The sequence below is a fragment of the Dendrobates tinctorius genome, unplaced genomic scaffold (genome assembly GCF_039654945.1).
Source record: "Dendrobates tinctorius isolate UK_male_01 unplaced genomic scaffold, ASM3965494v1 ptg000136l, whole genome shotgun sequence".
NCBI classification, from domain to species: domain Eukaryota; kingdom Metazoa; phylum Chordata; class Amphibia; order Anura; family Dendrobatidae; genus Dendrobates; species Dendrobates tinctorius.
In genome coordinates this window covers 1,897,932-1,914,022 of record NW_027361804.1, presented here as the reverse complement: position 1 = coordinate 1,914,022, position 16,091 = coordinate 1,897,932, and positions in this window count along the sequence as shown.

Sequence of the window (16,091 nt, the reverse complement as noted above, 5' to 3'; positions counted from 1 at the left end):
CAGAAATATGGCCTCATCAGTGTGATATAGTAATATATATAGTAATATGGCCTCATCAGTGTGATATAGTAATATGTACAGTAATATGGCCTCATCAGTGTGATATAGTAATATGTACAGTAATATGGCCTCATCAGTATGATATAGTAATATGTACAGTAATATGGCCTCATCAGTCTGATATAGTAATATGTACAGTAATATGGCCTCATCAGTGTGATATAGTAATATATATAGTAATATGGCCTCATCAGTCTGATATAGTAATATGTACAGTAATATGGCCTCATCAGTGTAATATATATAGTAATATGGCCTCATCAGTCTGATATAGTAATATGTACAGTAATATGGCCTCATCAGTGTGATATAGTAATATGTACAGTAATATGGCCTCATCAGTGTGATATAGTAATATGTACAGTAATATGGCCTCATCAGTCTGATATAGTAATATGTACAGTAATATGGCCTCATCAGTGTGATATAGTAATATATATAGTATTATGGCCTCATCAGTGTGATATAGTAATATATATAGTAATATGGCCTCATCAGTGTGATATAGTAATATGTACAGTAATATGGCCTCATCAGTGTGATATAGTAATATGTACAGTAATATGGCCTCATCAGTGTGATATAGTAATATATATAGTAATATGGCCTCATCAGTATGATATAGTAATATGTGCAGTAATATGGCCTCATCAGTCTGATATAGTAATATGTACAGTAATATGGCCTCATCAGTGTGATATAGTAACATATATAGTAATATGGCCTCATCAGTGTGATATAGTAATATATATAGTAATATGGCCTCATCAGTGTGATATAGTAATATGTACAGTAATATGGCCTCATCAGTGTGATATAGTAATATGTACAGTAATATGGCCTCATCAGTGTGATATAGTAATATGTATAGTAATATGGCCTCATCAGTGTGATATAGTAATATGTACAGTAATATGGCCTCTTCAGTGTGATATAGTAATATGTATAGTAATATGGCCTCATCAGTCTGATATAGTAACATGTACAGTAATATGGCCTCATCAGTGTGATATAGTAATATGTATAGTAATATGGCCTCATCAGTCTGATATAGTAATATGTACAGTAATATGGCCTCATTAGTGTGATATAGTAATATGTACAGTAATATGGCCTCATCAGTGTGATATAGTAATATATATAGTAATATGGCCTCATCAGTATGATATAGTAATATGTACAGTAATATGGCCTCATCAGTGTGATATAGTAATATATATAGTAATATGGCCTCATCAGTGTGATATAGTAATGTGTACAGTAATATGGCCTCATCAGTGTGATATAGTAATATGTACAGTAATATGGCCTCATCAGTGTGATATAGTAATATGTACAGTAATATGGCCTCATCAGTGTGATATAGTAATATGTACAGTAATATGGCCTCATCAGTGTGATATAGTAATATATATAGTAATATGGCCTCATCAGTGTGATATAGTAATATGTACAGTAATATGGCCTCATCAGTGTGATATAGTAATATGTACAGTAATATGGCCTCATCAGTCTGATATAGTAATATATATAGTAATATGGCCTCATCAGTCTGATATAGTAATATATATAGTAATATGGCCTCATCAGTGTGATATAGTAATATATATAGTAATATGGCCTCATCAGTCTGATATAGTAATATACTGTATATAGTAATATGGCCTCATCAGTCTGATATAGTAATATGTAGAGTAACATGGCCTCATCAGTGTGATATAGTAATATGTAGAGTAATATGGCCTCATCAGTCTGATATAGTAATATGTACAGTAATATGGCCTAATCAGTGTGATATAGTAATATGTACAGTAATATGGCCTCATCAGTCTGATATAGTAATATGTAGAGTAATATGGCTTAATCAGTGTGATATAGTAATATGTACAGTGATATGGCCTCATCAGTCTGATATAGTAATATGTAGAGTAACATGGCCTCATCAGTGTGATATAGTAATATGTACAGTAATATGGCCTCATCAGTGTGATATAGTAATATGTACAGTAATATGGCCTCATCAGTCTGATATAGTAATATGTACAGTAATATGGCCTCATCAGTGTGATATAGTAATATATATAGTATTATGGCCTCATCAGTGTGATATAGTAATATATATAGTAATATGGCCTCATCAGTGTGATATAGTAATATGTACAGTAATATGGCCTCATCAGTGTGATATAGTAATATGTACAGTAATATGGCCTCATCAGTGTGATATAGTAATATATATAGTAATATGGCCTCATCAGTATGATATAGTAATATGTGCAGTAATATGGCCTCATCAGTCTGATATAGTAATATGTACAGTAATATGGCCTCATCAGTGTGATATAGTAACATATATAGTAATATGGCCTCATCAGTGTGATATAGTAATATATATAGTAATATGGCCTCATCAGTGTGATATAGTAATATGTACAGTAATATGGCCTCTTCAGTGTGATATAGTAATATGTATAGTAATATGGCCTCATCAGTCTGATATAGTAACATGTACAGTAATATGGCCTCATCAGTGTGATATAGTAATATGTATAGTAATATGGCCTCATCAGTCTGATATAGTAATATGTACAGTAATATGGCCTCATTAGTGTGATATAGTAATATGTACAGTAATATGGCCTCATCAGTGTGATATAGTAATATATATAGTAATATGGCCTCATCAGTATGATATAGTAATATGTACAGTAATATGGCCTCATCAGTGTGATATAGTAATATATATAGTAATATGGCCTCATCAGTGTGATATAGTAATGTGTACAGTAATATGGCCTCATCAGTGTGATATAGTAATATGTACAGTAATATGGCCTCATCAGTGTGATATAGTAATATGTACAGTAATATGGCCTCATCAGTGTGATATAGTAATATGTACAGTAATATGGCCTCATCAGTGTGATATAGTAATATATATAGTAATATGGCCTCATCAGTGTGATATAGTAATATGTACAGTAATATGGCCTCATCAGTGTGATATAGTAATATGTACAGTAATATGGCCTCATCAGTCTGATATAGTAATATATATAGTAATATGGCCTCATCAGTCTGATATAGTAATATATATAGTAATATGGCCTCATCAGTGTGATATAGTAATATATATAGTAATATGGCCTCATCAGTCTGATATAGTAATATACTGTATATAGTAATATGGCCTCATCAGTGTGATATAGTAATATGTAGAGTAACATGGCCTCATCAGTGTGATATAGTAATATGTAGAGTAATATGGCCTCATCAGTCTGATATAGTAATATGTACAGTAATATGGCCTAATCAGTGTGATATAGTAATATGTACAGTAATATGGCCTCATCAGTCTGATATAGTAATATGTAGAGTAATATGGCTTAATCAGTGTGATATAGTAATATGTACAGTGATATGGCCTCATCAGTCTGATATAGTAATATGTAGAGTAACATGGCCTCATCAGTGTGATATAGTAATATGTACAGTAATATGGCCTCATCAGTGTGATATAGTAATATGTACAGTAATATGGCCTCATCAGTCTGATATAGTAATATATATATATAGTAATATGGCCTCATCAGTGTGATATAGTAATATATATAGTAATATGGCCTCATCAGTGTGATATAGTAATATGTACAGTAATTTGGCCTCATCAGTGTGATATAGTAATATGTACAGTAATATGGCCTCATCAGTGTGATATAGTAATATATATAGTAATATGGCCTCATCAGTGTGATATAGTAATATGTATAGTAATATGGCCTCATCAGTGTGATATAGTAATATGTACAGTAATATGGCCTCATCAGTCTGATATAGTAATATGTATAGTAATATGGCCTCATCGGTCTGATATAGTAATATGTACAGTAATATGGCCTCATTAGTGTGATATAGTAATATGTATAGTAATATGGCCTCATCAGTGTGATATAGTAATATATATAGTAATATGGCCTCATCAGTCTGATATAGTAATATATATAGTAATATGGCCTCATCAGTGTGATATAGTAATATATATAGTAATATGGCCTCATCAGTCTGATATAGTAATATATATAGTAATATGGCCTCATCAGTCTGATATAGTAATATATATAGTAATATGGCCTCATCAGTATGATATAGTAATATGTACAGTAATATGGCCTCATCAGTGTGATATAGTAATATGTACAGTAATATGGCCTCATCAGTGTGATATAGTAATATATATAGTAATATGGCCTCAACAGTCTGATATAGTAATATGTACAGTAATATGGCCTCATCAGTGTGATATAGTAATATATATAGTAATATGGCCTCATCAGTGTGATATAGTAATAGTAATATGGTCTCATCAGTGTGATATAGTAATTAGTGTTGAGCATTCCGATACCGCAAGTATCGGGTATCGGCCGATATTTGCTGTATCGGAATTCCGATACCGACTTCCGATATTTTTTCAATATCGGAAGTCGGCATCGGAATCGGAAGTTCAAAGTTGATTGAGAGCCAAAATGACGTCATCATGATGCGCGGTGTGTGCGCATCATGATGCGCCGTCATTTCGGGCCTTCCGGGGGTCTCTGCCGGCCTGCCGGGGGGCTGTGCCGGCCTGCCGGGGGGCTGTGTGGACTGCCCGGGGTCTGTACCAGCCTGCCGGTGGTCTGTGCACCCTGTGGGGGTCTGTACCGGCCTGCCGGGGGGCTGTGATTGTCATGATTTGCAATCTTGCCCTGTCCTGTATTTTGTATAATATGTCATTTAACTTTCCTCTGGTTCATTTGCTGTAAATTAACCATGTCTCCTTCCCCCAATACTTGCAATGTCTTGTGATGTACCTGGACCATAATCTAATTTAGGCTTGTGTCAACAGCTAGTGGAACTTTGGCTATTGTTTTCCTAAGCAGAAGATAACCTACAATACACATCCTGTAGACTAAGTGGAGCCCTTACATTTCTAGAATCTTCTGATGGACCAAACCATTGAATAGTAGGTGTGACCCCTACCCCCCTTCAGATGGACTGATCCCAGGAGCCCTGACAATACATTCTTGCTTTAAGATCAGATGTGAGTTGGATGCTAAAAGAGAAGGACGAGGCTGTCTGAGGAAGCTTCGGCCTCTGTGTGATCGTGGTGGATTTCTGGGACTCTTAAAGGACTATGGTTTTGTGATCTGGCACAAGGATTGTCGGGAGGTGCCCCCGAATCAGTTTCCTGTGGACTTATTTTGGGACTCTGCAAATTACCTTCGTGTTGTTCCTGTTTTTTGGTCAATAAATCTGTTGGATTATTCCCAGGCCTGTTGTCCCTCCTTGCTCTGGAGAATACTCCCGTCACAAACTGGTGGCAGCGGTGGGATCAGAGCAGAAGGAATGGAGGACAACGGCCCATCAACATCTGGAACCAGCACCGCAGAGTACAAGAACTGGACTGCGGTGAACCTACAAACAAAGGCCCGTGAACTGGGAGTCAGCTACAAGGGACTCTCCAAGGAGCAGCTGATTGAGGCTTTGGAAGCAGTTCACCTGCAAGATGATGCTGAGGAAGGATCCTCACAGCAAAGAGAGGAAAGGCGGCAGTCGGAGGTAAATACCCAAAAAAGTCAGTGGGTTGTGTGGTACGAGGAGGAGATGGCCTTGCTGGGAGAAGAGGCTACCATAGAAGATAAGAGGGAGGTCATGCGCACAGCCAAGGAGAGGCAGCTCAGGATGGAGGAGAGGGCAATGCTGGAGAGGGAGATCACTTTGGAGGCAGCGAGAAGCTCCAGACAGACTGTACCCACAGCATCCCCCATGAGGGAACTCCCCAGAGTGTCCCGCAAAGACTTCAAGCCGTTTAATGAGGCTTCCGGTGACATTGAGGGCTTCTTCCTGGACTTTGAGCATCAGTGTCGATTAATGGAAGTCCCGGAAAGGGAGCGCGTCCGACATCTTGTGGGGCTCTTAGAGGGTGGAGCTGCCGCAGCCTATAGAGCTATGGACCCTCGGTTGAACTGTGAGTATGCGGAGATTAAACAGACTATTCTAGAACATTATGCTGTGACCCCAGACACTTACAGGACTCAGTTCCGTACTTTAGCCTGTGATGAGGAAGTGTCCTTCAAGATGTATGCTCACAAACTCAAACATATATGTCATCGCTGGCTGGAGGCAGAGGAGACAATAACCTGGGAAACGTTCCTGCAGGTCATCCTAACAGAGCAGTTTTATTTTAAGTGCCCCGCTGAGATCCGGGAATGGGTGCGTTAAAGGAGACCAGCAACAGTGGAGGAAGCTGCAGCTCTAGCTGATGAGGCTCTCACCATCAAGCCTCAGTGGAAAAAATTACTACTCAGGGAGAAAAACACTACCAGCCCCCCAACGCTGGCGGCCCCTGGTCCTTCTGCCTCCAATATTCACCATCCCACTAGACCATCAACTCATGGTGACCTTCGTGTGACTGTGCCTCGCATTACTCCTGCTCCACCTTTGGGACTACGACGTGGAGGAAGAATCCCAGAGCGCAGATGCTATGGATGTGGGCAGCCCGGGCATATGCAATTCCAATGTCCAGGTGTACGGAGGCAGAACACCTACAGACCGCCTTTGCCTGTTCATTATCTACAGACCCCCTCACCTGGAGAAGAGATGGATTCAGTGCCTGATGACTTGCCAAGTGACTCTGATATCCTGGCTTCCCTACCAGGAGTCTATGGGGTGTGAGCCCCAGCCACCTGTTCTTCTGATCTTCAGCACAAACATCTACAGGAGGTCGTGCTGGATGGTCAAAAAGTTGTTGGCTTCCGTGACACTGGGGCTTTTCTCACCATAGCCGATCCCCGAGTAATTCAACCAGAAGCAATTCAAAAGGGACCAGGAATTGCCATTGAATTGGCTGGAGGTACCCAGAGATATATTCCAAGAGCGAGTGTGACCCTGGATTATGGCTTTGGGGCCAAACAATGCATGGTCGGTGTGATGAGCGGCCTCCCTGCAGACGTTCTTCTAGGAAATGATGTGGGGAATCTTCATTGCCACTTTGTCGGTGCGGTAACCCGAAGTCAAGCCAAGAGAGCAGCAAATGTGGACGTGTACAACCCATCCATGGAAATGAGGCCACCAGAACTGCCGTCACAGCCGGTGAGTGATTCTTCTTGTGGGGATAATATGAATGTTACCTGGGATAAAGTTCAGTTTAGACAAGAAGTGGAGACTGACCCCACCCTAGCTAGTTTTAGAGCTCGAGCTGAAATAGGGCAGCTAGGGGAGAATGGAGAAAGAATTATCAGAGAAAATGGACTTCTGTATCGGGTTACCAATGCCGACTCCCTAGATAAGCCCTGGACTTATAGCAAACAGCTGATTGTTCCTCAGAAATACAGAATTCCCCTATTACACCTTGCTCATGATATTCCTACTGCTGGCCATCAAGGCAAAACCCGCACCGAGAGGCGATTGACTCAATCTTTCTATTGGCCTGGGATTTCCCAAGCAGTGGCGCATTTCTGCCGAACTTGCGACATATGTCAGCGTAGAGGGCGACCCGGAGATCACCCAAAGGCACCCCTGCAACCGCTCCCTATAATAGAAGAACCCTTTCAAAGAGTAGCTGTTGATATCATTGGACCTCTGGCTAAACCAAGTAAATCTGGAAAGCAGTACATTCTCACTGTTGTGGACTATGCCACCCGATATCCAGAAGCGGTGGCCTTGTCAAGTATTTCTGCAGCCAAGGTGGCCGAGGCCCTGGTTACCATTTTCACCAGAGTAGGATTTCCCAGTGAGATCTTGTCGGACCAAGGCTCCCAGTTCATGTCAGAGCTGGTCCAGTGTCTGTGGCGCACCTGTGGAGTACGAGCGATCCGCACGACCCCGTATCATCCCCAAACAAATGGACTTTGTGAACGATTTAATGGCACTCTGAAGAATATGCTGAGGGCCTTCACTGACAGAGATTCAAACTGGGAGAAGTACCTACCCCATCTCTTGTTTGCCTATCGGGAAGTTCCCCAGGAGTCCACTGGGTTCTCCCCCTTTGAACTACTCTTTGGAAGAAAGGTCCGAGGACCCTTAACCCTGCTCAAGGAATACTGGGAGGGGCAAGTTGAAGATACAGGGGCCCCTGTTGTCCCTTATGTCCTAAAGCTGCGAGAAACCCTGGCCCAACTTGCTAGTTTTGCCCAGAGTCATGTGCGGATGGCTCAAACCAGACAGAAGACATGGTATGACCGTAAAGCACGCTACCGGGAGTTTGTAGAAGGACAACAGGTCTTAATGATTGTTCCCCATCGGCAGAATAAACTGCAGACAACATGGGAGGGTCCCTTCCGGGTTCTCAGAAAACTGAATGACACCAATTACCTTCTTGCTTTAGATGATCAGGGGCTAAGACAAAAGACTGTCCATGTGAATATGATTAAGGAGTACCATGACCGGACCCTTCCAATGATAGCAAGCTGTCGGCTAGCTTCAGAGGACGGTCAAGAGGATGAGGACTCCCTACCTGATCTTGTGGAAGCAGCGAGAGCCCCATCCACTGTGGAACAGGTTCCTCTGGGAGATCACCTGGATTCCTTACAGAAAAACCAGATGCTGGGAGTGCTTCAACAGAGACGTGCTGCTTTCTCATCCCAACCAGGTCGAACCACCGTCACCCAACATCATGTGGACACTCAGGGCATCCGTCCCATACAACAGGCTCCTTACCGGGTACCTGAATCAGTTCGAAACACCATGCAGCACGAACTGGAGGAGATGCTACAGCTTGGGGTAATCCAGGCCTCCCATAGCCCTTGGGCCTCTCCTGTGGTGTTAGTACCCAAGAAGGATGGGAGTACTCGATTTTGTGTGGACTATCGACGACTAAACGACCATACCGTCAGTGATCCTTACCCAATGCCTCGTATTGACGAACTTCTAGACCGACTGGCTGGATCCCGATATGTCACTATCTTTGATCTCAGTAAGGGATACTGGCAAATCCCTCTGACGGAGGAGGGGAGAGAACGGTCCGCTTTTATAACCCCCTTTGGTCTGTATGAATTCCTAAATATGCCCTTTGGAATGAAGAATGCCCCGGCCACCTTCCAGAGAATGGTGGACCAGATCCTCCGGGGATGTGGTGACTTTGCTTGTGCCTACTTGGATGATATCGCTATCTTCAGCCAGACGTGGGAGGAACATCTGAACCAAGTAGCCGTTATTCTTGACCTGCTTCTTGCAGCAGGCCTAACCATTCGACCAGATAAATGCCAATTGGGGATGGGTGAAGTCCAGTACCTAGGGCATAGAGTAGGAGGAGGGAAGCTCCGTCCCGAACCTGCCAAAATCCAGGCTATTAGAGACTGGCCTGTACCCCAAACTAAGAAACAAGTTATGGCTTTTTTGGGCACTGCCAGTTATTACCGAAAATTTGTTTCTCATTTCAGCACTGTGGCCAAGCCTCTTACCGACCTGACCAAGAAAACGATGCCCCGGCTGGTGATCTGGACTCCAGCCTGTGATGAGGCTTTTAACCAGCTGAAGGACGCTCTGGTCTGTGACCCTGTTCTGGCTGCTCCAGACTACAAGAGGAGATTCATTGTGCAGACGGACGCCTCTGCTTATGGACTGGGAGCTGTCCTCAGCCAGGTGAATGCAGCTGGGGACGAGCACCCCATTGCCTACCTCAGCCGGAAACTGCTGGACCGAGAAGTGGCCTATGCAACTGTTGAAAAAGAATGTCTGGCTGTAGTGTGGGCCCTTAGGAAACTAAGGCCGTATCTGTATGGACGAGAATTCACTGTCATTACTGATCACAATCCCCTCACCTGGCTGAACAGAGTCTCTGGGGACAATGGACGCTTACTACGATGGAGCCTGGCACTGCAGCCCTATAACTTTACCATACAGTATAGAAGAGGCAGCCAACACCAAAATGCAGATGGACTGTCCAGGCAAGAGGAGCCCTGAGTCCTGTCAGCCATGCCTGTGTGTACTTAACCAGTGACCTGTAGAGGTCCCTAGTACGTACACAAATTGGGAGGGGAAGGGATTGTCATGATTTGCAGTCTTGCCCTGTCCTGTATTTTGTATAATATGTCATTTAACTTTCCTCTGGTTCATTTGCTGTAAATTAACCATGTCTCCTTCCCCCAATACTTGCAATGTCTTGTGATGTACCTGGACCATAATCTAATTTAGGCTTGTGTCAACAGCTAGTGGAACTTTGGCTATTGTTTTCCTAAGCAGAAGATAACCTACAATACACATCCTGTAGACTAAGTGGAGCCCTTACATTTCTAGAATCTTCTGATGGACCAAACCATTGAATAGTAGGTGTGACCCCTACCCCCCTTCAGATGGACTGATCCCAGGAGCCCTGACAATACATTCTTGCTTTAAGATCAGATGTGAGTTGGATGCTAAAAGAGAAGGACGAGGCTGTCTGAGGAAGCTTCGGCCTCTGTGTGATCGTGGTGGATTTCTGGGACTCTTAAAGGACTATGGTTTTGTGATCTGGCACAAGGATTGTCGGGAGGTGCCCCCGAATCAGTTTCCTGTGGACTTATTTTGGGACTCTGCAAATTACCTTCGTGTTGTTCCTGTTTTTTGGTCAATAAATCTGTTGGATTATTCCCAGGCCTGTTGTCCCTCCTTGCTCTGGAGAATACTCCCGTCACAATGGCCTCATCAGTATGATATAGTAATATGTACAGTAATATGGCCTCATCAGTGTGATATAGTAATATGTACAGTAATATGGCCTCATCAGTGTGATATAGTAATATATATAGTAATATGGCCTCAACAGTCTGATATAGTAATATGTACAGTAATATGGCCTCATCAGTGTGATATAGTAATATATATAGTAATATGGCCTCATCAGTGTGATATAGTAATAGTAATATGGTCTCATCAGTGTGATATAGTAATTAGTGTTGAGCATTCCGATACCGCAAGTATCGGGTATCGGCCGATACTTGCTGTATCGGAATTCCGATACCGACTTCCGATATTTTTTCAATATCGGAAGTCGGCATCGGAATCGGAAGTTCAAAGTTGATTGAGAGCCAAAATGACGTCATCATGATGCGCGGTGTGTGCGCATCATGATGCGCCGTCATTTCGGGCCTTCCGGGGGTCTCTGCCGGCCTGCCGGGGGGCTGTGCCGGCCTGCCGGGGGGCTGTGTGGACTGCCCGGGGTCTGTACCGGCCTGCCGGTGGTCTGTGCACCCTGTGGGGGTCTGTACCGGCCTGCCGGGGGGCTGTGCTGATGTCCGGGGGTCTGTGCAAGCATCGTCCGATGGGACTACAAGTCCCATCTGGCGATGCCTGCTACCATGACAGTGATTGACACATTAGCCAATGATGGGACAGTAGTAGTCCCATCATCCGGCTAATGTGTTAAATGTTAAAAAAAAAATAAATATATATATACTACATACATACTACATACATACTACATGCTACATACATACCACATATATACTACATGCATGCTACATACATACTACATGCTACATACATACCACATATATACTACATGCATGCTACATACATACTACATGCTACATACATACTACATATATACTACATGCATGCTACATACATACTACATGCTACATACATACTACATATATACTACATGCATGCTACATACATACTACATGCTACATACATAACACATATATACTACATGCATGCTACATACATACTACATGCTACATACATACTACATATATACTACATGCCTGCTACATACATACTACATGCTACATACATACTACATATATACTACATGCATGCTACATACATACTACATGCTACATACATAACACATATATACTACATGCATGCTACATACATACTACATGCTACATACATACCACATATATACTACATACATACTACATGCATGCTACATGCTACATACATACCACATACATACTACATACATACTACATACATACTACATGCATGCTACATACATACTACATGCTACATACATACTACATATATACTACATGCATGCTACATACATACTACATGCTACATACATAACACATATATACTACATGCATGCTACATACATACTACATGCTACATACCACATATATACTACATACATACTACATGCATGCTACATGCTACATACATACCACATACATACTACATACATACTACATACATACTACATGCATGCTACATACATACTACATGCTACATACATACTACATATATACTACATGCATGCTACATACATACTACATGCTACATACATACTACATATATACTACATGCATGCTACATACATACTACATGCTACATACATACTACATATATAGTACATGCATGCTACATACATACTACATACATAACACATATATACTACATGCATGCTACATACATACTACATGCTACATACATACCACATATATACTACATACATACTACATGCATGCTACATGCTACATACATACCACATACATACTACATACATACTACATACATACTACATGCATGCTACATACATACTACATGCTACATACATACTACATATATACTACATGCATGCTACATACATACTACATGCTACATACATAACACATATATACTACATGCATGCTACATACATACTACATGCTACATACATACTACATACATACTACATGCATGCTACATGCTACATACATACTACATATATACTACATGCATGCTACATACATACTACATGCTACATACATAACACATATATACTACATGCATGCTACATACATACTACATGCTACATACATACTACATACATACTACATGCATGCTACATGCTACATACATACCACATACATACTACATACATACTACATGCATGCTACATACATACTACATGCTACATACATAACACATATATACTACATGCATGCTACATACATACTACATGCTACATACATACTACATACATACTACATGCATGCTACATGCTACATACATACCACATACATACTACATACATACTACATGCATGCTACATACATACTACATGCTACATACATAACACATATATACTACATGCATGCTACATACATACTACATGCTACATACATACCACATACATACTACATACATACTACATACATACTACATGCATGCTACATACATACTACATGCTACATACATACTACATATATACTACATGCATGCTACATACATACTACATACATACTACATGCTACATACATACCACATATATACTACATACATACTACATGCATGCTACATACAATACATACATAGACATACAGTACATATAACATAGAGTAACATACTTACCAATACTTGTCACATTGTTCCCCGAAGCCATTGTCTTTTACGGAATAAATATTAACATAACAAACCACAAAAATACTCACCCATGATCCGAAGCAGTCCACGAGTGTGTCCCACGACGATCTTGGGTAGAGAACTGCAGCATCAGCTGATGCTGCCGTTCTCTACGGGCTGCAGGAATCCAATGACGGAAGGTAGGTATCCTTCCGCACTGTATTCCTCCGCCACTTAAAAAAAAAAGTCCCTAGTCTCACTTTATGCCATTGCTGCGTGGGAATTTCCCACGCAGCAATGGCATAAAGTGAGACTAGGGACTTTTTTTTTTAAGTGGCGGAGGAATACAGTGCGGAAGGATACCTACCTTCCGTCATTGGATTCCTGCAGCCCGTAGAGAACGGCAGCATCAGCTGATGCTGCAGTTCTCTACCCAAGATCGTCGTGGGACACACTCGTGGACTGCTTCGGATCATGGGTGAGTATTTTTGTGGTTTGTTATGTTAATATTTATTCCGTAAAAGACAATGGCTTCGGGGAACAATGTGACAAGTATTGGTAAGTATGTTACTCTATGTTATATGTACTGTATGTCTATGTATGTATTGTATGAATGTATTGTATGTAGCATGCATGTAGTATGTATGTAGTATGTATGTAGCATGTAGTATGTATGTAGCATGTATGTAGTATGTATGTAGCATGCATGTAGTATGTACAGTGGGGCAAAAAAGTATTTAGTCAGTCAGCAATAGTGCAAGTTCCACCACTTAAAAAGATGAGAGGCGTCTGTAATTTACATCATAGGTAGACCTCAACTATGGGAGACAAACTGAGAAAAAAAAATCCAGAAAATCACATTGTCTGGTTTTTTTTCATTTTATTTGCATATTATGGTGGAAAATAAGTATTTGGTCAGAAACAAAATTTCATCTCCATACTTTGTGATATATCCTTTGTTGGCAATGACAGAGGTCAAATGTTTTCTGTAAGTCTTCACAAGGTTGCCACACACTGTTGTTGGTATGTTGGCCCATTCCTCCATGCAGATCTCCTCTAGAGCAGTGATGTTTTTGGCTTTTCGCTTGGCAACACGGACTTTCAACTCCCTCCAAAGGTTTTCTATAGGGTTGAGATCTGGAGACTGGCTAGGCCACTCCAGGACCTTGAAATGCTTCTTACGAAGCCACTCCTTCATTGCCCTGGCGGTGTGCTTTGGATCATTGTCATGTTGAAAGACCCAGCCACGTTTCATCATCAATGCCCTTGCTGATGGAAGGAGGTTTGCACTCAAAATCTCACGATACATGGCCCCATTCATTCTTTCATGTACCCGGATCAGTCGTCCTGGCCCCTTTGCAGAGAAACAGCCCCAAAGCATGATGTTTCCACCACCATGCTTTACAGTAGGTATGGTGTTTGATGGATGCAACTCAGTATTCTTTTTCCTCCAAACACGACAAGTTGTGTTTCTACCAAACAGTTCCAGTTTGGTTTCATCAGACCATAGGACATTCTCCCAAAACTCCTCTGGATCATCCAAATGCTCTCTAGCAAACTTCAGATGGGCCCGGACATGTACAGGCTTAAGCAGTGGGACACGTCTGGCACTGCAGGATCTGAGTCCATGGTGGCGTAGTGTGTTACTTATGGTAGGCCTTGTTACATTGGTCCCAGCTCTCTGCAGTTCATTCACTAGGTCCCCCTGCGTGGTTCTGGGATTTTTGCTCACCGTTCTTGTGATCATTCTGACCCCACGGGGTGGGATTTTGCGTGGAGCACCAGATCGAGGGAGATTATCAGTGGTCTTGTATGTCTTCCATTTTCTAATTATTGCTCCCACAGTTGATTTCTTCACTCCAAGCTGGTTGGCTATTGCAGATTCAGTCTTCCCAGCCTGGTGCAGGGCTACAATTTTGTTTCTGGTGTCCTTTGACAGCTCTTTGGTCTTCACCATAGTGGAGTTTGGAGTCAGACTGTTTGAGGGTGTGCACAGGTGTCTTTTTGTACTGATAACAAGTTTAAACAGGTGCCATTACTACAGGTAATGAGTGGAGGAAAGAGGAGACTCTTAAAGAAGAAGTTACAGGTCTGTGAGAGCCAGAAATCTTGATTGCTTGTTTCTGACCAAATACTTATTTTCCACCATAATATGCAAATAAAATGAAAAAAAAAACAGACAATGTGATTTTCTGGATTTTTTTTTCTCAGTTTGTCTCCCATAGTTGAGGTCTACCTATGATGTAAATTACAGACGCCTCTCATCTTTTTAAGTGGTGGAACTTGCACTATTGCTGACTGACTAAATACTTTTTTGCCCCACTGTATGTAGCATGCATGTAGTATATATGTAGCATGTATGTAGCATGCATGTAGTATGTATGTAGCATGCATGTAGTATGTATGCAGCATGTAGTATGTATGTAGCATGCATGTAGTATGTATGTAGTATATATGTAGCATGTAGTATGTATGTAGCATGCATGTAGTATGTATGTAGTATGTATGTAGCATGTAGTATGTATGTAGCATGCATGTAGTATATATGTAGTATGTATGTAGCATGTAGTATGTATGTAGCATGCATGTAGTATGTATGTAGCATGCATGTAGTATGTATGTAGCATGCATGTAGTATGTATGTAGTATGTATGTAGCATGCATGTAGCATGCATGTAGTATGTAGCATGTATGTAGTATGCATGTAGTATATATGTAGTATGTATGTTACATGTAGTATA